At 43.1% G+C, this 24,926-nt stretch overlaps 1 long non-coding RNA gene and 1 pseudogene across 1 annotated transcript; one reads left to right on the forward strand and one right to left on the reverse strand.

The window, feature by feature from the left end:
* Positions 1-1,643: 1,643 nt before the first annotated feature.
* Positions 1,644-17,534, reverse strand: LOC146696188 (uncharacterized). The gene is made up of 4 exons (XR_014923182.1): positions 16,739-17,534; positions 3,700-3,867; positions 3,074-3,617; positions 1,644-2,101 (listed from the first exon to the last, which is right to left on the reverse strand). It is a non-coding gene; the product is annotated as an uncharacterized LOC146696188 (long non-coding RNA).
* A 75-nt stretch (positions 17,535-17,609) lies between these two features.
* Positions 17,610-19,325, forward strand: LOC146696189 (ribosomal biogenesis protein LAS1L-like; annotated as a pseudogene).
* Positions 19,326-24,926: the final 5,601 nt, after the last annotated feature.

Raw genomic sequence — 24,926 nt, forward strand, 5'->3', positions numbered from 1 at the left:
ATAATTTATTTCTGTGCATTTTTTCCCCCACACTGCATCAAATTAAAGTTGATTACGTCGATTAAGCATCATGAGGTGGAGGGTGGGGGGTGGTTCCCTATTTTTTTTTTGCTGGGAGTTTGCAAGTCTATTAGTTAGGTTGCTTAATACTCTTTAAAATACCAGAATAGGAAGGATCGAGTATATTAGATTGATCAGTATTGCTATGAAATATTTTGGGTGCAGTGAATTTTTTACATACAAGTATAACAGAATAGCTTTAGTGTTGTTGTTTATTTAAACTTGAGTATGAACTTATACAAAATGCAGCAAGATATTAAAAAAACAGTTTTATTGATTAAAACACACTATATCGGATTCATATTGGTATCGGACATCTGAGATATCCAAATTTATGATATTGGTATCGGACATAAAAAAGTGGTATCATGCCATCTCTAATATATATATATGCAACATATGATCCCTGTTGTTTCATCTTGGACAATGTTTTTGACACTCACTAGTCCTCGGCCTACTTCCTTCTCCTTAGTGTAAAGTCTCAGGGTGCTGGATTTGGATTGAAACCCTTTGATGCATGGTAGATAAATTTCTTGTTTGGATGTCACTGGCTTCTGTCTCATTTTTTGGCCAGCTTATTCTCTCAAAAGGGTATCTGATCGCGGGCAGGGCATAGATGTTGATTACCTGGGTCTAGTTCTTCCTAATTTGCTGACTCCTCAGCTATTGCCTTACTCTGGCTGTATCCAAATTCAGGTTCTGCAGCCTTAAAGTACGCAGCCTTAACGGTCCTCAAGTGAGAGGCTTGTAGGCTTGTTAAAGCCTCTGTCGCGCTGCCCAGGTTGCCTAGCAACCATGACACTAAAAGCTGGAAATGTTTCATACAGCTTTGTTTGACAGAAATGAAGGAGAACATATTTTGTACATTCGTTTCTATATGACCTCTGTGTGATTTAATAAGTATCTGAGGCTGAGACCACAGGACTGTAAAACATGATTGTTGGGCTTCATTTCTGTACTGAGCAGTCATTTAAGATTAGCTAGTAAATAACAATTAGCTCATGTTGTTCATGAGTTTAAAGTCTCACTGTGATAATGTAAATATAATATGGCCAATATTATAGTTATTATATTAATCATGATTAGTTATTACAGCAGTGAGTTTGAACTCCTTGTCAAATACTGAGCTTCAGTAAAGATTCAAGTTGCATTTATTTATATGTCCTATTACCTTAAATCTTCACTCAAAGACAAGTATCTTTGACAGTGTATCTATAGATGTATTATAAGAGGCAAATATTGTTCTTTTAATATGTTGGCATTACTAAATTTGGCTCAATGCTTATATATGTGTAAAAAGCAAATTTATGAGCTGTGATAACCGTTTCTGATAGAATGAAGAGTAGACTGATATATTAAATATTCCTTTATTGGGTGAGAAAATCATACCATGTCATAACTGCTGTAAGTCATACAGAATAGATATCAGAGCCTTAAACAGGCTGACTTCTGCTAAATGGGTCAAACTGAGCAGAAAGTAAACAAACACATAACATCCTTATAGAATATGATGTAACACTATAGATCAACTTACCTCAGGATATATAAAGCATATTTATCAATTACAGCAATATGATGCAACAAACACAGCAGTACTACTAATCCAAAATACTCAAAGCTTCATAGAACTGAAACAAACATGGACATTTATGATAAACACTTTAGGTTTCTGAATATCAAACTTGTTTCTGCCTTTCATAGTGTGTAACTTGAAGGCCCTGAGTACTTTCTCCCACACTGAAAACACTGGGATGATAACATTATTTGAACATTACCTAATAAGACTGATTCAGGACAGACAATTAGTGATTTTAAACTTTTCTAGCAGTCCTTCACAAACAGGGAACAGTCTGTCTATTCTCTCCATCTGTCAGCTGCTGCTGGCTCTTCCTCCTCCTCTTCCTCACACACTGCTGAGTTTGTCCTGGTGGATCATCAGGGATGCAAAGCCTCACAGATGATGTGCAGCAGTGGGTCCCTCAGTCTGTCCTCACTCTGGACACTTGCAGTTGTCACACATGGAAATCAAATGTGTGATAAGCTGCAGGATTCAAACACAAGTGTAACTTATAAATACATGTTCATACTTAAATTCCACGATCAGAGAGAAAGAAACAGAGAGAGAGTGCAGGACAGACAGACAGGTGGCAGTCTCAGGTGTACACACTGCTACAAAACAGCACAAGAGAAGGAGGATTTAGTGTTTGTGTTATTACGAGTGCTAAACAAGAAGAGTTCCAGATGGTACAGTGGACACATGTGTGACTGCTGTGATTAAAGCATCTTTCTTTCAGCTTAACGAGTGAACCGTCAGCTCGTTCAAACACACGTTAAAGTCCCTTTGGCTCGACACCAGCGAACAGAGGCAGCAATATAACATAGCTAACATTAACAGTGCAGTGAATCCTGCTTGTGCTGTGATATTCAGGACTGCAAACCGAGCAGCATCACTGACTTTCAGCTTGTTTTGTTTGTGGATATATGACTGACTTTAATTATCCATAAAATGTCACATTCTCTGTAAGATTAAGATCAACTATTGAGCGGCGTATATTTTAAAGTAAAGGCTTTAAAACAAAGTGAACGTTGAAAGTACAAACATCACTAATGTCACATAACTCTGTTGACATGTGGCCAACAGTAATGTTTTCATGTGTGCATCTTAACTGCAATGATACTTAATAGTAGCTTCCAGCTGTACTGAGGCAAGTTATTGCCTGGATGCTGGATGGGACCAATTCCTTCTGGAGATTATCCGGTTGTTCAGTGATGACGCGACGAATCCTACTTCCGGGTCTAAAGTAGTCTGCGTTTAATATGGCTTTTGTGTTGTTAACATGTTTAACGTTATGTATTTTCTTCTATTTGATCTCAAAAAGCTCCTAAAACAATCAGTGATCACTGTTGACCTCCCTCGGCTTTTATTACCACTAATCATTCATTTAAGCTCAGTTTTTAAAACCTTAGGATGTAACTACAGCCCATCCCATGCAGCAGTATATGAATGACTAACCTCATATGTGGATGGATTATCTCAGTTGTTCTCCTGGCTGAAGTTTGGTCCTTTTACAGCATCCTGCCATGCGATTACATTTGTTCCTGACCACCGAGAACACTCATGTTAACTTTTATCGAGTGGAAAAAAAGTTAGCTTGTTTATATTATGCTAACATAGCTGTGTCGCTAGCGGTCACGTAGCACATCATTATATACCAGCTAGCCCAACTTCAGTAATCCTACAAACGTCACTGCTGTTTAGTTTTCTGTCTTCATTTATGCTGGAAGTGTAATCCAGTATAATCTGGCCACTGTCATGGCACAGTGGCCCGTGGAAATGGGATGGACTCAAGTGCAGATTCAAAACCGGAGGCCAGGGGTGAGGTGTAACGAAAAGAGATTTTATTTTACAATGCTCAGAGGCTAACAGAAAGTGCAGACTAGAATCAATGAACATAAACTAGATGTCTGAGGCGAGAGAAAATACTGTGATGATAACTAGATGGCAGGGATAACTGGGTGCAGGTACTGGGCAGGGGAAACTGTGGCGGGCCAGGGCACTGAAACAGAGGAGAGAGCAGTCAGGGGAATCCCACAGAGGGTTGTGAGTGAATCTAAGGATAGTACACAGAGCTGTCTTACAAGCTTGCAGGTGGGGTTGCGTGGAGGGGGGAGGCAGGAGAGGTCCAGGTGGGTGCTGTATGCAATGCAGGGAGGCAGGCAGGAGAGAATGGCAGTTCCAAAACGGAGAGGGATTACCGGCGGCAGCAAACTGGTATCCAGGAGAACTTGGTAGGTGGGTTTCACAGGCTGACGAGAAAAACAGAGATACGGTTAATACACACGATGAGTCACCAAGGAACGGATATGAGGCCGAGAACTGACTAAAGTTGGCAGATAATCTGGCGAAGACCAGTTGAGTGCGCCGGTCATAAATACTGCTGGTACGATTGCCATCAGGTGAGGAACAACAAAGACTCCACCCAGTAGGGAGGAGCCGATGCTGTGGAAAACCACCCAGACCACGACAGGAAGTGATAGCAGAGCTGTACGTTTTAATTTGTTTCCAAAACCCCGCAGTCAGGACATGCTATATTGTATTTAGATAGAAGCTAGCGAGCTAACTCCCTGCTAACTTCTAACTCCGTTAAATGTCATAAATTCCGTTTTCATGGATGCCTGGATGTTAAACTCAATTGTTACACCTGGTAGAGCAGAACGCTGATCATTTTATTAAAGATGAAAGACTTTAGACAGTTTTTCAACTCTCAGTAATGCCATAGTGATCGTTTGATATATGGACCTGCAGCGGAGTTTAAACCCAGACACGGCTAGTAACGTCAGACTGAACAATCGGATTGGGGATCAGGCCTGTCTGCCCTTGTGTGTCATCCAACAGCAGCAGGTTTATTTGTGCAGCCAGGTGCTCATGGAGTGCAGTTAGCTTCTTTAGCCACTGGGCAGAAATCATACCAGGGCCTGGTGCTGTCTAACACTTCATGCTCGAGGCTCTTTCTTGGATGTCTGTCACTGTCATGGTCACTGGAGCTAGTTCAGGGAGGTCGCTGTAATGTGCTCTTATCTCCACTAGCCACTGGACATTGTTGTTATGTGTTGTGTCTTTTTCCATGTGCTATTCCAGTATTGCTCTGCAGCATAACTAATCAAGGATTCAGGGTCACCTGACCAAGCTGGTTCCACAGAAGAGGGACCTGAAAACTGAAGGCTCTGCCTCCCATTCTACTTTTAAATACTTTAGGAACAACAAGTAAGCCTGCAGTGCAAGAAGGAAGTGCTCTAATGGGGTGATATGGTACTATAAGGTTATTGAAATAAGATGGGGTCTGATTGTTTAAGACCTTGTATGTGAGGAGCAGGATTTTGAATCCAATTCTGGATTTAACAGGGAGCCAATGAAGGAAGCCAATATAGGAGAAATATTGAAGGGCATTTCCTGGTCAAAAATGACTCCAAGGTTCCTCACAGTGTTACTGGAGGCCAAGGTAATGCCATCCAGAGTAAGAATCTGGTTAGATACCATATTTCTAAGATTTTCTGGGCCAAGTACAATAACCTCAGTTTTATTTGCATTTAGAAGCAGAAAGTTAGAGGTCTTCCAGGTATTTATGTCTTTAAGACATTCCTGCAGTTTAAACAATTGCTGTGTGTTATCTGGCTTCATGGATTCATAAAATTGTGTGTCATCTGCATAGCAGTGAAAATATATGATATGCCTTTTGATTATACTGCCTAAGGGAAGCGTGTATAATGTAAACAGAATTGGCACAGAACCCTGTGGAATGCCATAATAAACCCTAGTGTGTGAAGAGGACTCTTCATTTACATAAATATATTGTAGATGTGATACAAACCACTGCAGCGCAGTACCTGTAATCCCTACAGCACGCTCTAATCGTACTAATAAAATATTATGGTCGACAGTATCGAAAGCTGCACTGAGGTCTAGCAGGACAAGTACACACCGAGTCCACTGTAAGAGGCAACATTTGTAACCTTCACTAAAGCCGTTTCTGTGCTGTGAGTTCTGAAACCTGACTAGATCTCATTTACAGTGGGGGCAGGCTCAATTACAGTGCATATGAAAAAATAGCTATTTACAAAATCTTTAAGCAAGGAAAATCTACAGTATTTGTTTGCAAAGTCCATTGTTTTTTTTTTGCCTGTCCCGTTTGGCTCTTTTGTCATCAGAATTGTTGTCTAAAGGCAAAGAAAGATGCCCAACGGATTTACTTTACCAAATTGACCATCCCAGCCTTGCCGTAATGGTCCATTTGATTCACCTTTTATTGTTTATTTTATTTTCACTTACTGAATACGGGACAGACTTGACTGGGGGAAAGAAGGGGAGAAAGAAAGAGGGAAAGAAAAACAGCTGAGAAGAGGGACGGGGGAGAAGGGCAAAAAACAAAAACCAACAGAATGAGCAGGAAAAAAAAAAAAAAATGCATATATCAATCACCTGGATCACCTGCTGAGAAAGAAAAAAGAAAACAAGCAGAAGAGAACAAGAGTAATAGAATAAACAACATCACAATGATATATGGGAATATGACAGTAAATACTAAATGTTAAACATTATTGTGCAGCACATAAGATCAACAGAACACAGTGTGCTTTGAGGTAGGAGCCAAAAAGGGTGTAGTTTGTGGGTGTGATCACCCGTGTGTACACCTGTGAGCATGGACGCGCTTGTTTTTTTTTTTGGTTTTTTTTTTTTAAAAGGTTCCTTCATGTAATGATCTGCTAGAGGGTGTGGGGGGGGCCACAGCCCCGTCCTCCAGGGCATGAAGCAGGTATGGAGGAGATCAAAACTCCAGACATCCAGAGGCCCCCAGAATACAAGAGACCAAGGAAGACCAACAGAGGGGCAGCCGCGCCACTGTCCCAGAAAGAGCTGAGGAGAGTCCCAGATGAGGGCTCACTCAGCAGCCGCGGAGCAGAAGCCAGGGGGAGTTGGCAGCCAGCCGTGCCTGAGTGACCGAGCCCCAGGCCGAGAGGCCGGGGGCACCCCACCTCCGAAGTGGCCCGAGCGAGCCCCAGGCTCCAGGCCCCGATAAGCGGCCGCCAAGGAGTGAGCCGGTGTGTACCCGGACGCCCATCCCCGGACACAAAGAACCACCAACGCACCGATGTCTGAGGGAGTCCGCCACCGGCAGGGGAAGTGGTGGTCGGGGGGAGATGTAACACACCCAAAGAAAGATTCTAGGTCTGACCAACCGTCTCTGTCGTGGGCAAAAAGATGACAGTCAATAAAATTCTAAAAGATAATTTATTGACAAAAAAATATATCAAGAGATAAAAGATAAAACAGTCCAGTGTCCCATTTATGAATTGTATAAAAAACACACAGTCCCAAGGCCAGAGCCAGCTATGCCACACGGCCAGTTGCACTCCACGTGTTGCCTGTAACAGGGTTAGAAGTTGTCCTTGGAGACCCACCACCCTGCAAGCATATAGCCAGTGGTCACTCCAGCCTCTGCAACTCTGCTACCTTTAGGCTGTGGCATATAATAGGCCCTGGCCTGCACAGAGAGACAAAACGACACTTTCACTATAGAATTCATAGCACAAAATCCATCCATCCCAAACATATCTGATTTCATCACATTACATACCTGCACAGAGAGACAAAACGACACAGCAGTGTTTGTAGTGTGGGCTATAAGTAGACCAGTGTATCAGTGCAATCAAGTACACCTGCCTCTAATTAGTCCAACCCCATTCCAGCCATTGGCTCACCAAAAATGTGACACACACACAAAACCACTCCCAACCCAGTGCAACTTCACACAATAATATGGAGCTGAATTAACACAGGCACATTAGTCTACCATGTTACAGGAGATAGGCCTCCAAACCTTGGAGGGCCTGAGATGTCCTCAGAGAGGTGGCGTCTGACACCCAACCTGACATATAGACACAGACATACAGGCACACACAGATACACCATATATAAAAATAAACACATCTAACCCTCACTTGATGCTACTCCAGTGTTGTTTACGTCCTGTTTGTAAATTAATTACTGTGCTGTTTACAGTCAGGATTGCACATGATGGGCTTTGGCCTAAAACTTCTGATACAGTTTAGTTGTTGTTGTTTTTTTTTACCTGGCCAACAGCCTGTATCCACAGGCTGTGAGGCTCCTGAACTCTCTGCCCCCCTCTCACGGACAATAACCATATCCAACTTCTTAATAGCACTGAACTGGTCTGGTGCATCATATCTTTATTCTCTTTCCCCCTCCTGCCTCTTTCTTAAATAGATAACTATTATATCTGACATCATATCTCACAGTACAATAATATTGAATGGGTTGCATTGTTATACTTTGTCATGTTTCTCAGGTCTTTGTCTGAATTTCTTATGAACATTACTTGTCATGTTCTTATGTTGTTGCTAAGGATTGTCTTATTGCACTGGAGTCACACTGGGTTAAATATTTACACTTGGGTTTTAAGGGGTATTTATTATTTTCTTCATTATTTTATTTACGGGTTGTACGGAAGCCCCAAACGCAATTTCATTGTTCTCTGACAATGACAATAAATACTTAAATAAAATAAAAATAAATAAAATAAACAAACATCCATTCCCACCCTCATGCTCTCATATGCACTTACTCCACACTCAACCAACGTGGAGACAGACATGAAGAGACGCTGTACACACGATCACACTCCCCAAGCGTACTCTACGAACCGGGTCTAGGTACCCTTGCCCCTGGAGGGGGGAACTGCACCCAGACCCAGGTGGTGTTACCCTTTTCCCTGCGGTGGGGGGAGGCAGACCGCCCCGACTCCGCAGCAGCAGGAAGGCCCCACACTCCAGACCGCAGTCGGAAGGCCAACTCCTCCACCTAGCCCCCCCGCTCCAGCAGGCCGCAGAGAACGGGGGTGAGAGACGACTCCAAACCTCCCTCCACCCGCTCATTGTAGTGTTGATGCATGTGTGTTCTAAGGTGCATTTAAAACCCAGGAGGGCATGGAGCTACCTGCCAGAGAGCAGCAGGTAAGCGCATAGTCCCTCCTGCTAGCCCTCAATGTCTACGTGTATTTAAAATTGAGAGGTGGGCAACAACGCCAGGGGTGAGGTGTACACCCTGATGGTAATTTGGATTCCGTGTATCGTGCCCACCCCCAAGATCCTATATGTATGTGTAATGAGAGTGTGAGTAATGTGAATGTCTAAGTTGTGGGATAAAATTGAGGCAGAGGCAGCCAGAAGGGGACAGAGGGGGGGGGGGGGGGGGGGTAGCCTCCTCTGCACCCTGGTGACATACCCCTACTCCAAGGTCCTGCATGTGTGGGTGGTTGTGGTGGAGCGGGAAGAGGGAGGCAGCTGGAGATGGGGAGGGAAGGAAGGGAGGGGCAAGTGACCCCTCCCTGGGGCCAGCTCCCCCGCTGACCCCAGTAGGCACCCCCATACTCCGCGACCCGCCAGGGAAAGGGGGCCCAGGCCCATCCAGACCGGGGCCCAGTGCAGCAGCGCCGCCCGGCCCCACAGAGCCCGGGACAGTCCACCCAACCCCACCACAGAGAAAACTGCACCCACCCCACCATCCACTCATCTTCCAGACTACATAAGACAATAAACACACAGGCTGAGATCTTCCTCCACCTCTCCTGTATCTCCCCCTCCTTCAGAGAGAGTTCCTGAAGAGAGGAAAGTTCCTGCAAGATGTGACAATCTCCCCCACCACTTGAAGAGCCCCCCAGGTGGCTCGATGCACCGGCGGCACCCTGCTCCAGGGATGGGCCCCCATGCACCCACCCGCCAACAACCCCGGCAACACACCAACCAGGACTCAAGCCCCCGAGGCCCGGCCCGGGCCCCAGCCCAGAGACGGAGCGCCCCCAGAACCTCACGCCCATCCCGGACCCACCCAGGGGCAGCCAGGCTACCAGGTCAGTAACCCACGTCCGTCAGCACAGACCCTCCCCTAGCCCCGCTGCACGCAGCCGCGAGGAAACAGTCACCTGAGAGCCAACAGAGCCCCTAACCGGACATGACCGCTACCCCGGGTTGAGCCCCCCAAGGAAGATGCCTCCGGGGAACCCCCCGACGCCCTAAGCCTGTCCCTACCCCCACACCAATCACAACAGTGAAGGCGGGACCAAACTATGACCCCCCCCCACCCCCACTAGGTGATGGAGCCCAGAGCAATTGATCTGATGTGGTGGCAGAGGCTGTATCAAGACTAATGTAATCTAATAGATAATTTCTATATTGGTTAGAATTAAGATTATTTTTATTTTTCCAGTTCATGAGGACTGTTTTCTTGGCTATGCATAGGGTAGTGAAAACCATATGGGCGATATTCTTTTCTGAAGTGACATTATCTAAGCTGCCCAACAAACACACTAAGGGGGAAGTTGGAATGTTACATTTCAGACACTTCGATAAGTCTTCACATATCTCGCACCAAAACTTCTGAACTGGTGGACAGAACCAAAGAGCGTGGATATAATTGTCCGGTGAATTGGTTTGGCAGTGTGAGCAGTTGTTGGTAGACGTAAAGCCCATCTTGAACATCCGATGACCTGTATAGTGCACTCTATGTAATATTTTGTATTGAATTAATTGAAGACTGGGATTTCTAATTAGATGAAAGGTTTTTAAGCAAATCTGAGACCAGAAGTTTAGGTCTAAGTTAACTGATAAATCCGCTTCCCATTTTGCAATAGGAAGTGATATTGATTCATCTGTTTTAGAAAGCATTCTGTATATTTTGGATAGTAATTTGGGGGTTTTAAGAGTAAGAAATTGAACCACACTTGGTGGTGTTTGTAGTTCAACTTGACCCGGTTTAAATTTCTTTTTTACTATGGATTTAATTTGTTGATATTCTAAAAATCTTTTCTTGTTGATCCCATATTGTGTAACTAGTCCGTCAAATGAAATAAATTCTGTTCCTTCTAGTATATGTTCTAAATATTTGATTCCTTTACCACTCCAATCTGAAAAGTTTATCATATTATTGTTTTGTAATATGTCAGGGTTGTTCCAGATAGGTGTACGTTTGCATGGGATTAATGAAGACGCCGTCAATGTTAGAAACTCCCACCATGCTGTCAGAGAAGAGCTGATGTTGATGCTTTTAAAGCATTCATGTCGTTGGATGTTTGAGCTGATAAATGGTAGGTCTGAGATCTCTAGATTATTGCAAAGTGCTTGTTCTACATCTAGCCAAGGTTCATCTAAGAGGGTATGTTTTAGCCATCCTGAGATAAACTGAAGCCTGTTGGCTAAGAAGTTAGGCAGTTCTATTCCTCCTTTATCCTTGGTCTTTTGTAGTGTTTTTAAGCTTATACGTGGGGGTTTATTTTTCCAAAGGAATTTGGACATACATGAATCTAGAGATCTGAACCTGATCTTGTGGCGGTTTAGTTGGGATCATTGAGAATAAATAATTTATTTTTGGTAAGACCATCATTTTTATAGCGGCAACCCTTCCCATGAGTGATATGGGTAGACATTTCCATCTAGCCAGATCATCTTCTACCTTCTTTAAAAGTGGGATATGGTTTAATTTAGTTAGATCTGCAAGCTTGGGAGAAACATTAATACCTAAATATTTTATATTTCCTGATTGCAGTGGTGTAGAAGAGGAATTATGGAGGGAGCAATTAATCGGTAGGACTGTAGATTTTGACCATTTAATTGAGTAATCTGATATTCTTGCAAAAGAGTTTATCAATTCAATCACCCCAGAGATATTGGTTTGTGAATTTTGGAGAAAGAGTAACACATCATCCGCATAAAGGCTGATTTTATGTTCCACGTTCTTGCATTTTATGCCCTTAATTACTGAATTCTGTCTAATTGCTGCTGCTAGTGGTTCAATAAAAATTGCAAACAGTGAAGGGGAGAGTGGGCATCCCTGCCTGGTGCCCCTCAAGAGACAGAAGCTGGAGGATGTCTGGTCATTTGTTCTAACACAAGCTGTTGGGGAATTATATAATATTTTAACCAGTTTATGAAAGAGGATCCAAAACCAAATTTGTGTAAAGTTGCAAATAGAAATTTCCAGTTAACTCTGTCAAATGCTTTTTCTGCCTCTAAAGAGAATATTGTAGTTTCTAGGTTTTTACTGTATGAGTAGTCTATCAAATTAAGTAATCTACGTGTATTTGTTGATGAGTGCCTACCTTTTATGAAACCAGTTTGGTCAGGATGAATTAAGAGGGGGGTTATTTTCTCCAGTCTCTTTGAGAGAGCTTTGCAGATTATTTTAAGGTCTAAGTTTATAAGGGATATTGGACGATAGCTTGAGGGATATACAGGGTCTTTGCCTGGTTTTAGCAGGAGATTAATGTTTGCAGAATTCATATTTGATGGAAGTCTGCCCTTTTCTTTAATTTCCAACAACGTTCTGTAGAAAACTGGTGCTAGAATCGACCAGAATTCTTTGTAGAATTCTGCAGGAAAGCCGTCTGGACCTGGAGCCTTATTATTGGGCATACTTATCAGGACTTCCTGGAGTTCACCTGGTGTCAGTGGTGAATCCAGTGCCATTGCTTGAGTGTCCAATAATTTTGGAAGAGCTATGTTGTCCAAAAACTGATCAATTTCTTTTTTAGATGGGTTTATTTGTGGTGAATACAACATTTTATAGAAATCCCTGAAAATGCTGTTTATTTGTATCGGTTCATATATTGTGTTCCCAGATGAATCTTGAACAGCACATATAGTTGTTTTTTCTTTATTTATTTTTAGCTGGTTTGCTAGAAATTGACCGGATTTATTACCATGTTCATAATTTTGTAGGTGTAGTCTTTGTACTAAGAATTTTTTTTTTTTTTATCAATTATCTCATTTAATTCTAGTTTTGTTTTGCGTATTTTGTTCAATGTTTCCTGATCTTGGTGGGACGCGTAGGCTTCTTCTAGTGATTTGATGTTTTTTTCCTGAATATTTTTGTTTTCTTTTTTCTTTTTATGTGATGAGAAAGAAATTATTTTACCTCTCATCACAGCTTTCCCTGCTTCCCATAGAACAGAAGCTGATGTTTCGGGAGTGTCATTATAGTCCAAATATGAAGTCCACTCTTTTTTAAAATATTTAATAAAGTCTTCATCTTTAAGTAGTGATATATTAAATCTCCAGTTTTTTCTTGGCGTAGTATTATTCTTGTGCATTAGTGTTAAAGATACAGGACCATGATCACTGACAGCTATAGGGTGAATCTCCATTGTAAAGGTAAGTTCGACAGGAAAATCCAGAGCTTACGATCACACACCACACAGGAACAGATTCTCCTCCACAACTTTCTTACAGAGATAAACATGGAGCATCTGCATAGAGGCGAGAACAGTCATTGAATTTGTAATCATATCATCAGATCTGTGGCTGTATGTTCTGGAGAGTTGGGTGAAGAGAGATGCTGAGCTGTCAACTGATGAACACCTGGTGGTGCGTTGGATCAGGTCGTAGGAAAGGATGTTGGACAGATCTGGGGTGCCTAAACGTGAGGGTGCACTTGGAGCGCCTGGCAGAGGTCCCCATCTGTATTCTCACACATTCTCGTGCATCATGAATTCTTTCTAGAATTTTATTTTTAGCATTTATTTTTATATTGTAATATTTTAATTCTTGTTGCCTTCTGACCAGTGCTGTTTTGACTGTTTTTATTGTAATAAACTACAACTCCTTGGGGTGGAAAAGGTTTGCCCTGAGTAACTGAAGGCTCTGGATGTTATAGGGCTGTCCTGGTTGACACGTTTCTACAATGTTGCATGGAGATTAGGGGTACCTCTGGATTGGCGGACCGAGGTGGTGATTCCCATCTTCAAGAAGCGGGTCAGGAGGATGGATGAGTTTCTTCCACTGACAATATGTATGTCCAGAGGCATAGATTAAACTTTTTGTGATTTCCTTACCTTAAGAGGGTTGTTTTTTAATTTTTTAGTTATAAGTTTTATTCACGACAAAATAAGTGTTTGTTGTAGAATGTGCAGCATGAAAGTAGCATGCATGTTTTGCATAGAACTGTTTTATGCATCTGCATTTCACAAAGAATGACAAATTGGTATACGGGACAACAAATAAAATCTAATGTATAGAAAAAAGATAATAGGATATGCCCATGACAATAAGAATGATAAAGGACTTCACAAAGTCAATTTATTGCTAAAGTGTGATCTTAGAAAATTGCTATTGTGCACCACACTAAACAGAACAAATTCTGTCAAAACTTACTTTTGCAAGATCCCACAAATGTTTCGCAAGATCTTGAGAGTTTTTTTCTTTGCATTTATCATGCTTCCATCAGTATCTGTAAAGCTGTACAGAGTACTGCAGCTGGTTGTTAATGAATGCAACAAAGACCACCAGATCAAAGTACACCTAGCCACGAGTGTTTCCCCTGCCACTGAGCACTATCTTCATCTCGCAAAATACATGTTCAAATTTTTTTTCTTCAATGTGCCTTGCGAGGCTCCATAACATACCTATCAATCTGTGAGCATTTCTCAGAGGCTGCAGCAACTGCAGCTTTTGAGGAAGTTGCAACAGCACATTTGTGAATTCTCACGCGTAGCCCTACAGGAACACCCACAGTTACAAATACCATAGCGACCAACATCAGTGCTACTACTGCCCACAGTTCATGTAAAGGAAACATAACGGTGTCATACAATAAACTACAGAATCAGCATTGTTGTCTGTGAAGGTTCTCAGTCATTCAGGTCATCGTAGTCAAAGGAGCTTGTAAAGAAAAGCATCTGGACTTCTTTAAGTTGCTTGAAGACGTTTCACCTCTCATCCGAGAAGCTTCTTCACTTCATCAGCATTGTTGCACAACCGTGTATTCAATCTTGTTACCCTTCTTTAAAGTCCACCACCTGTGCTGCAAGTGAAGTTGAGGGCAACTGTGGCTCAGGGAGTTGGGAAGCACATCTGTAACCGGAAGGTTGCCGGTTCGATCCCTGGGCTCTCTGTCCTGGTCGTTGTGTCCTTGGGCAAGACACTTTACCCTACCGCCTACTGGTGATGGCGCGATATGGCAGCCTCGCTTCTGTCAGTCTGCCCCAGGGCAGCTGTGGCTACAACCGTAGTTGCCTTCACCAGTGACTGAATAGTGGCATTGTAAAGCGCTTTGGGTGCCTTGAAAAGCGCTATATAAATCCAGTCCATTATTAACACATTGGAAGTTGTGGCACTTCTCATTATTTGACGTGCACAGCCGCTCTGTGTGAGGGTCAAACATTTGTTTATTCAACACCTGTGAAGGTATCAGAAATCGGCTACTGAGAAAAAATGCATAGATAGCAAGAGAAGCAAATTAAAGCACTGCACGTGCTTTACGTGCTATGACATGCTGCACGTCATAAAACCCAGTTTCTTGATTAACATTTTTAAGAGTTAAGTTGTAATACTTTTGTGCATTATTAAAACAAATCCTAAAATTCTGTATCACTGTGCTGTTACGAGAAGGTAGCTTGAATGTAGGTATCTGGCCCTGTGTAAATCTTGAGCATGAGTGATGTTGTGGGACAGTGCACCAACTACACAGGTACAGTGGCGTGTCTAGAAAATTTTTGTTGGGGGGGCCAGGTAGGGGCACAGATTTGGAGAAGGGTGGCAGATTTAATTGGCAGATAATGTTTTTTAAAAAAAATTCTACCAACCCTTAACCATAATTCAATAATCCTATAAACCTAATAACCAAATGCACTTTTAACTCTTATTAGAATGAGATTTTAACCACTACGGTGCAAAGTTTTTAGATACTGCGTTGATAAAGTACAAGAGATACAATCAGTGCTTTGTCAGTGTTTACTCAGCATTCAAGGACATCAATATTTGCATAGTATTTTTACTGACATATACTGCACATATGTTTTGGGCAAAAACATTTTTGAATATTAAAATACGAACATTTGTAGCAAACAATTGACAAATTAGCCATTCCAATGCAAAACTTTCTCTGCCTGTTAAAAAAAGAAGATAATCTTCTCACAAACTGGTGTTTGATTTTGAAACAGGAAAAAAGTGGAGAAACAACTGAAAAGACTAATATTTGAATAAAACCTGAAAGCAAGTAAATACTTTCTATGCTGCCTTATGGTAAACTTTGGTAATATTGATAAAGAACAACACTGGCTGATGATGAAATACATTCAGCTGGCATGGTGACACTGCCAGTATAACCTGCAGGGCTGGACTGGGACAGAAAATCGGGCATTTTGACTACAGACCGACCCACCAGGTATTAAAGCCATAAAGCCTTTGAATGAAAACAAACCCTGTTGTGACAGTGATGTACAGTCTTTTTGGTATATGTATGATTTCTATACATTTTACGTCAGATAAAAACTTTGGTTGTAAGATTTAGATAATTATTTAATAAAAGCTAGATATTTTAAATGAGAATAGGAAAGAAAAGTATTTCTTTGTGCCCCCTTTCCCTGTTAATGCCCTACCTGGCCCCCTGGCAAAACTTTGCTAGACCCGCCCCTGCACAGTTACCAGCTGTCAGCTACATAAAAAAGGATCCTGGTGGGTGGTCTTCACGTTTCCCTCTCACCAGATATCCAAACCGACATCATGACCAGCAGCTTTACAGCTGTGGCTCCAGCAAACATCAGCTGATACTAGAAATTAATATTAAATAAATTCTAACAACAGCCGATCAAGCTTAAACGTGCTGCTGTTGTTTAGCGCGACATCTGCTGGTTTCGTCTTTCTGGCGCAAAGTGGGCGATAAACAAACAAGAGAGAAAAGCCGATCAGCTGATCATCGATCAGTTTCATGATTGAAGTAGCAACAGGAGAGGGAGGATGAGAGAAGAGGCAGCTGTGCAGCGTAAAGACAGAATAAATCCAGCTTTGTGTCTTTTTCCATTCTAGCTGAAGTTCGGGACAAACTGCGTCTCTTCTCAGCTCAATACGAAACGTGTAATATTTTCTCTGATTGAGGGACCATTCCATTTTTTTAAGGAGCCGTTGGCAACTCTACTAACTAACCTTATGAATAAAATAAAGTTCACTATCAGTAACATCATAGCAACCGAACAGCTGTATAAAAACTCCAAGCTGGCTAGAACGCAGTATGAGTTATTGCAACTGACAGTAAAAAGTCAGCACAACGAAAATAAACTCCACCTAAACTTAGTTCATATCTGACCCAGATAGACTGCAGGTCATAACTTCTTACCTGAAGTTCAGTTCACCTGACACTCGGACTGGCGGCTGCCTCGGGGCTCTCCTCCTGCCTCCCCTTCCCTCATCCACCTGCTGCCTCTGTGGAAGCCCCGCCATAGCCACCACCAAACAACGGAGTTATTTCTACACATCGACCTGCATCTGGCCAATCCACCACCTCTCATTGTTCATGCCGTTACAAAAAAAATAAAAAATAAGTCAAATAAGCCCGATGGCCAGTCCAGCTATGTTAACCTGCAACCAAATCTGCAGCTCCATACAGCAATGTTACGACTTAGATTACATCTTATAACTCATAACTCTTATGTTAGCTCCCCTCTGTAGCATACTGTCTGAAATATTCCACGGCTGCAATAATTCTTTAAGTGTTATTTTTTCCTTGGTATTCTAATTTCGCCGAAGTTTACTAAACTCAACAAACTTAATATTACTTACCGGGACATTTATTCTGTCCTCATTTTCTTTCACCGAAAAATTGTTTCCTGCAGTGACGTCTTTCGTGCTTGGCTCTCCTACCTTTGCTAACGTGATGCACATAGCGCAGAAGCCGATGCTGCATTCACTTACACTCGGATATCTGAGCGTCACCGTGAAAACATAATCGGACATTTGATATTTGATTGAATTTTATTGTTTTGCCTTTGGGGTGGCACCTGGGGTGGCCAGTCTGGTTGGGGGGGTGGCCTGTGCCCCCCCAGGCCACCCCGCTGGACACGCCATTGACCATAGCCAAAGAAAGCTCGTTTATGACCAGCATCATGTAAATAAGCGCTCTGTAGAACCATCGCTCCATCCTCCAATCCAGCAGGTGGCGTCAGCGTGCCCGCAGGGTGAACGTCAGCCACAAACGAAGCCTAAGAAAACGTTAGCGTCATTTCCTGGTTGCTGTGCGACAAGCAACTGTAAAACTCGAAGCTCTGAACGCGGTCCTCTGTCATATAAATCTGCGAGTGGTCTCTGCGTGAGGCGAGCGGCTTTTCCCGGTGAGTGAGAGATTGAGCGTGAGGTCCGGAGCGCGCACAATGAATAAAAAGGGCTCTGAGAAAACACGCCATGTGGTAGCCTGGCTTAACAAAGCGGAGTGGGATCAGGTTCGGGACTACCTTTACTCGATGGACTCCTCTCTGCAGAGGTTTGCGTTAGAGAGGATATCGGCTTGGAGGGCCAGGTGCGCTAATAGTTTTCCCGTGGCCGTGGACTGCACAGCAGACCTCGTGCGCTGCCAGGTGCGGGACCGGTCCGGACAGCTTACCGGAGATGATTTGACCCTGATGTACGGGACGGCCCTGGTAAGATTTGTTAATCTTATCACGGATCGCCAGCAGGGGAGAAAGGCCCAGCCGCTGAGGCAACTGGCTGGAAACTTGAACATCCCCGAGTGGGTGGTGGATCTGAGGCACGAAATCATGCGTGGGACTCTTCCTTCTTTGAAATGGTGCCGAAAGGGATGTAAGGTGGCCCTGGAGTGGCTCCAGCAGGAGTTTTGGTCCAGACAGCTGGGAGGAGGCCCCGATGAGCAGCTCGTTGCCAGGCAGAAAGAAGTGGATGCCTGCAGAAACGCTCGGGAGCTGCTGATCTCTTTTCAGAAGGACCAGTACCAAGCTTTTGATGATGGGTCTCCTGAAGACAAGGGGAAGAGCTTGTGGCAGGCCCCCTTAGCAGACATGAGTTCGTTGCTGGGTGAGATCAAGCAGTTTGCACTGGGGTCCAGGGAGCTGTTGATTGATGTGCTGCTGGAAGACGGTTTTCTTGTTCCTACCATGGAGCAGCTGGAAGCATTAGGCTGTGCAACATCTGACAGTGCCAGTCCCACTGAGCCCAGAGTCCCACAAACCTTCCTGCGCTTTTGGCTGCCCCTGCTAAAGATGCTTAACTCTTCGTCTTTCATTCACCTCTTCCTGGAGAAGCTCTTTGTGGAACTGAAGCTGCTCAGCAAAGAGCCCAACGGTCACAGGTGTTTCTATATTTCTGCATGGATTTCAGAAGTCTTCCTCTGCAACAACAACAAATTTGAATATCATTTTGAGACAAGGTTGCAGAAGAAAGCCAGAATGAAGGACAGGATTTTCATCGACCGCATCAAGCTGAGGTGGCAGCAGCTTCTCTCTGCATGTCTGGATGCCCCCTGCATCAGCACACCTCACCTGATCCAGCTAGTCCTGGATGACATGGAGCATCCCCCCCCTCAGGAAACCAGAGAGAAGCTGTTCCAGCTCTGCTCCATCTACACACAGACAGAGCGCTCAGAGGCCAGCACACCTCTGCAGCAGCAGCAGCCCATATATACTGTGAGTATGCTGCTGGACCAGATGCAACACTCCTCACCGATGGACTCGGAGAGAAGTGAGGACCGCAAATGGGCAGACGTGCAGGCTGAAAGAGCACTTGCCCTCAGACACGTAGCAGCATCCCCGGGGCCTCGGCTCCAGCCCGGCCAGCTGAGGGCCTCCTCTGGAGCAACAGCGAGCTCAACAAACTGAAATGTGGACTGAAGCTTTTTTAAGTTACTTGTGTTATTTTTGTTACTTGTGTTATTTTTTGTTTTATGTTAAATGGTAAATGTTTTATGTTAAGCACAAGATTGTTGTTGTTGTTGTCATTCCAGCCTCCGCTGACTCTTGTTGTGCTAGAAGCAGTTTTGAAGCAAAAATACAATATTCAGAAGACAAAATGTTGTGGAATTTTAACCATGAGCACAGTGCAGGTTCAGCAGTTGTGATTGTTTCTGTCCAGTCGAGCTCGTTAACTAAACATGTTGGCAGAAGCAGAAATAAAACTTTCAGAAGACAAAATGTTCTGATTTAAAGAAGGACCAAAGGAAGGAAAGCATAGGTTTTGATTAAGTCTGATAAACTAGAATTATAAGGTATTGTTACATTAAAAGGAGCAAAATGAAATAAAAAGGCTATATCAAAAACAGGTTATAACATAGGAAATGTGAGGTTTTAAAATGAAGTTAGTGTCAGCGTTTTAAGAGAGTGGTAAAATGATGAGTAACGTTGAAGAATATATATAAATACAAGTCTATAAGTCAAGAACATAATTAGGATAAGGCTTTTGATTAAAGAGTCCCAACTATGATAAGTTAGGGAGATGCAGGAAAAGGTCTTTTGTTTCCTTTGCAGAAGATCTCGGCGACCACAGGGGGTGAGGATCCTGGAGGCCCGAGGCCGGATGGACCACAAGAGAGGGTCAGAGCGAGGACACAATGTATTGCGACCTCTGGTGTACCAGAGGTCGAGAGAGGGAGTGTGGAGCAGGGAAATTATTTTACTGCTATTGTTAAATAATCGTCATCGTCACCATTGCATTAATAATATAATCTGCAGCATTGATATTGCATTCAGAGGTTTAAACAGTGTGTGTCTTTCAGAAAGACTAAGTTGCAGAAAGTTTGCATTAATGAAAGCAGAGTCTAAGTTATTCTGAGGAGCAGGTTAGACGAGGCTATTTGATCAGCCTCTGGTCTGGTGGAAGGTCAGAAGTGCAACGGGTGAGATGAGAGAGCATTTGAGGACGACATATACACACACACACTTAGTTAGAGAGAATCATTTATAGGTGAGAGGTTAGTTATGTTTACTCGCAACTGTGAAAGAGGAACAGTTTCTTGTTGTCTCGGCAAGAAAGAGGAAATACCTGGTGTGAATACGTATGAATGGACGGTGACTGGACGGACGAACTGAACTAAGGTTGGACCAACTGGACACTGAGGTAAAGACTGGACTAAGGCTAAGCACATGACTGATGACTGTTCTGTTTTAAGTTCATTTTCATGACATAGATTGGATCATGAGTGGGGAAAACTGAGCATTTTTAGTTTTGTACATTATTTTGACACATGAAATGTGTCAAAATAAAGGGGGGATTTAAGGTTTAAGTTGAAATGGGTTTAGGATCATTTTAGGACTTTTGGGGTGTTTGATGATTTAGATATGGTAAAACTGAGGCAGACATTGTTATTTTCATGTTTAAGTTGAAGGATTAAAATGAACTGAATCCTGGTTAGAAGATAAACTCTTTACACACATAAAGAGCATTTAGATTAAGTAAAGTTAATATAAAGGATAGAGCCCAGAACATGATATCTTGAACCAACTTTGAATAATTAAGGGAACATTAGATGAACACAGTAGATTAGTGAGGTGTACCAGAGAGAGGCTTTTTGTTTTCTATCCTTTACAGGAGAACATTCCAGTAACACAGCGACCACAGGGGTGGCAAGAATCTCCAGTTTCGCAAACAGGTCACATCTGGATTACACGCTGTGGACAGGGCGACCCCGGAGGCAAAGGTGGTGTGGCTGAAGGTGCTCAAACGCAAGTGGAAGGAGCCACGCTGGACTGGTCCATACGAGGTCGTTGCCAGGACAACTACAGCAGTCCAACTGAAAGGGAAGGGCGACACCTGGTATCACTGGTCGCAGTGTGCACCAGCACATGAGAGCTTGGTTGAGGAAGAGGCTTCAACCAACACGGGTGTCAACAAACAGAGGCAGAATAAACCCTCTCACCTGTGCAACAGGCCATTCAGTAGTCCACCTGGAAGGCTGAAGAAAGAAGAGCAGCAGCGGAGAAGGTCGTCACGCCATCAGAAAGGGGCAGTGATAAGTTAAAGGCTCCACAAAGAGGGGAGTTTCAGTCCAGAATCTAAAATCTATATAACAAGTCTAGAATACAAAGTTTATATAACATGATGCAAACAACCGAATCAGAGACACGTAATGGGAAGAAACGTATTAAAATGTTCCTTACAACTACATGTGTATTATATGCGATAATAGTAACCATGGCTCTGTTGTCTTTTGTCTGTATTTTGCAAGGCACTCCGGACCCCTTGTCTGAACACGGAGGCCAGTCCAGCCCAGCAGTTCCTGAGACTGTAGGTCCTAAAACAGGATTGCTAGAAAGACAAAAGCGCGAGGGGTCAGGTAAAGGTGATGAATGTCTCAGCAGAAATAATGGCATAGAGTTGAACTATGTTAAAGGGTCTACCAGCTCATTCATGTTAGATTTGTGTGACGTCATTAAATGTACAGGAGCCAGTAGTAGATGGAAAGTGTCAGACAACAGTGGGACCATTTATGCCAAAACAAGATAACTATGCATGTTTTAAGTTCTCTACTGATAATGAAAAGTACAAGGTGGGAGAGATCGATCCAACTTGGTGTGCCGTCACACTTCAGGGACGAACCACCAACAATGTAAGCGGCCCTAGCACGGTAATTGGAACCTGGGCAGGAAGTGGGCTCTATTATTATTGTGGGGAAAATACTCTGTTGGTTCATGTTCCTATAGGAAGCGTAGGGACATGTGCGATGGTGCGATTAGGAGCTCCACTCATGCTGATTGGGAATCAGGTAAAGGCTATTCCACAACGCAACACACGTACTCTAGCCGCCAGACGTCTGAGACATGTTTTGGTCAAAAGAGGGACCCAAGGTACACATGCTTATGATCCTCGCCTGAACTCGCCTAGGGGAGTTCCAGACGAATATAAGCTGGTGAATCCGATAGCTGCAGGATTTGAGAGTATATTCCTTTGGGTAACACCTAATAAGAATGTTGACCGCATTAACTATGTTCATTACAATCTGCTGAGACTTTCTAACCTAACCAGGGACGCCATGATGGGGTTCGCAGAACAATTGGGTCCAAGTTCTCTGATGGGAGTTCAAAATAGGATGGCGCTTGACATGTTATTGGCAGAGAGGGGAGGTGTGTGCTCGATGTTTGGAGATATGTGCTGCACGTATATCCCCAATAATACTGCCCCAGGTGGCTCAGTAACCCGAGCTCTGCAGGGCCTGAAAACTTTGTCTAAAACCATGCATGAGCACTCAGGGGCCTGTTCTTCGTACCGCGCTAAGTGAGTTAGCTGGATGAGATTGTTGACGATTTCGCGTGATCCTGGATCGTTCGGTTCCCCGAAGCCCATCCGGGACTTGCTGTCATAGCAACAGAGCCGTAAGCGTAAACCTGCTGGGGAGCAGGTTTACTTTATGTAAACAGGATTAGATCGCGGCCACGCAGGTATGTCCGCGTCATTCATACGAAAGCAACAGCGATATTCCACCACTGTTTCACCATAAATAAATAACATCAATGTAACTAAAGATAATGCAGCACTTGATCCTTTTATTGATTTCACACAGATACATACAGGTCATTCCCTAAAAAAGGGAAATGTACTATTAACATTCTATTACATGTATGTGATTATTACAGATGTAATTCATATTTCAGAGTAGTAATTGTAAATTACTTCGTGTAATCAAGATGAGAGACCACGGCTATAAAAGCGAAGGTGGATTTGGGAAGTCTGTCGCAGTCATATCCTGTCCGTTTACGCGAGCAACCCATTGCGGAAGGTGCAAGATTGATAAGGAGAGTCCTCAGAATTCAGCGTATATTGCGGGACAGACAGGATCCTTTAGCTCAGCGCGACAGTGTGCTCATAGAGAGATATCGATTTTCCCGTGAGGGTATTATTTACTTAACCAACTTGTTGACGAGGGGGTGCAGGACCACCACCTGTCTTTTTTTTTGCTCTGCCCTTTTCTTGGTTGCTGTTATGAACAAACAAACAGAGTATTCCAGGGTCTCTTTCCAAGAGACGACAAGCAATATAAGTGATAAATATTACCATTCTGTAGAATATTCTTATATTTCACTTTTACTTGTTCCCATGTTCTAGTGGGTCCTGTTGTGGCTCTAACGTGAAAGGGGATATAATATAACATATTATAATATAATATAATGTAATATAATATTGGATAATATGGTGTGATATGATAAATCTACCCTACCGCCTACTGGTGTTGGCCAGAGGGGCCGATGGCGCAATATGGCAGCCTGGCTTCTGTCAGTCTGCCCCAGGGCAGCTGTGGCTACAACCGTAGCTGCCTCCACCAGTGTGTGAATGTGAGAGTGACTGAATAGTGGCATTGTAAAGCGCTTTGGGTGCCTTGAAAAGCGCTATATAAATCCACTCCATTATTATTGTTATTATTGAATTACTTACGAGTTTGATTTGTCAGCAACTTTCTGCCAGCCCTCTCTCCTTGCTTTTGCAGCCTTTGCAGTGTTCCCTTGCGTTTTAATTAAACTCTGAAACTCCTGAAATCCCTCACTCAAGAGTTCTTGCTCTGCTGCCGAAAAATACCGAGCCGAGCGCGCTCCTTCGACATTTTCGCCGACCAATCAAAGGGTTGCCGATCAATGTTTCTACTATCGATGCGTAGCCCCTGTTGGGCCACCCAGTGATCTCACATTACTTCATCCAGCTATACTAATCGTCAACAACAGGTGTGTTCGGGGAACCGGAATAGCGAGCTCAGAGTTAGCGCGATGATTTGGTCTTGGATGTTTCATTTGATCTTGGATGTAGTAAGCGACGTACGAAGCACAGGGCCCAGGTATTGAAAACCCGCTGGCATCCTGGATGACATCTGTGTTTGGACAATGGTGTGGCTATATCAGTGATGTGCTCATTGGCTGTATTTTTGGGAATATTGGTCATCGCTGGTTGTTGTATCATTCCTTGTGTCAGAGGATTGTTGGTAAAGATAGTGGCGAGGGTTACGAACCCTGGCTGGGTTGAGGGTAGGGCTGCACGATATTAGGAAAACCTGCGATGTGCGATAACTGTGATCAATACTGCGATAACGATATGACTTGCGATAAAATAAATAGCAAAAAAAAAACAAAAAACAAATACATAATTTCCGTTTTACTGCACAGTTTTATTTAATGAAAGCTGCTGTATTAGCAGTGTAACAACAAAGTGCAGTCAAACATTGAAACATTGCCCCCATAAAAAAATTTCTGAGGCTTGAATTCTGAAAGACATCCTTCCCGGTCTCTATAATTAGTTTTAAATAAACATAACTTAAATTATACTGCAAATTATCTCTATGCAGTTGTTCATCATTTTACCACTCACCAAGTAGTTATGATGCAAGTCAAAACTGGAGTGGAAACTTTACTAGATTAAACTATAGGTAAGAACTTGTCTGCTGTGGGAACACACCAAAGAACAATTGTCTACCTTTGTGGTCGTACTGGCCAAGACTAATATTATCAACAATTAAGAACAATGTAGGTAGTGTATTTTTGTAATTTTTTGAAAAAAAAAAAAGGTTTCTCTATCTTGCATTCATCCTTCCTGAGTGAATGTTT

Source organism: Copadichromis virginalis, linkage group LG12 (genome assembly GCF_057382275.1).
Source record: "Copadichromis virginalis isolate Kocher_CV1m ecotype Utaka linkage group LG12, C_Virginalis_male_GT1.1, whole genome shotgun sequence".
Classification (NCBI taxonomy): Eukaryota; Metazoa; Chordata; class Actinopteri; order Cichliformes; family Cichlidae; genus Copadichromis; species Copadichromis virginalis.